At 42.0% G+C, this 326-nt stretch overlaps 1 protein-coding gene across 13 annotated transcripts in view; it reads left to right on the forward strand.

The window, feature by feature from the left end:
* exoc7 (exocyst complex component 7) overlaps positions 1-326 on the forward strand; it is a 15,851-nt gene that overhangs the window by 5,398 nt on the left and 10,127 nt on the right. The gene's annotated exons all lie outside the window — the stretch shown is intronic.

Raw genomic sequence — 326 nt, forward strand, 5'->3', positions numbered from 1 at the left:
CTGAGGAGTTTTCAGTGTTTGTGTTGCTTAGTTTAGCCGAGGCGGCGTGTGTAGTGTTGGATTAGAGGAGTCTGTAGTTAATAAAACAGATGATTTGCACTGCTGAGATGATGAAACAGGTTTTTAAACTTTTAAATAACTTTGTTGGCACTGCTGCTTGAATGTGACATCAGCGCACTCACAGCTTCGTCTTGCTGCTTGTGCTGAAAAGCCATAACAGTAACATCACAATAGAAGAAGCCGGCGGAGTGTGAGGACAGACTGTGGCAGCTGTGCTAAAACCTGCTGTAATAAATTTTTCCATACCCAGTCTTGTTTTGTTAAAT

Source organism: Monopterus albus, unplaced genomic scaffold (assembly GCF_001952655.1).
Source record: "Monopterus albus unplaced genomic scaffold, M_albus_1.0 scaffold67.1, whole genome shotgun sequence".
Lineage (NCBI taxonomy): Eukaryota > Metazoa > Chordata > Actinopteri > Synbranchiformes > Synbranchidae > Monopterus > Monopterus albus.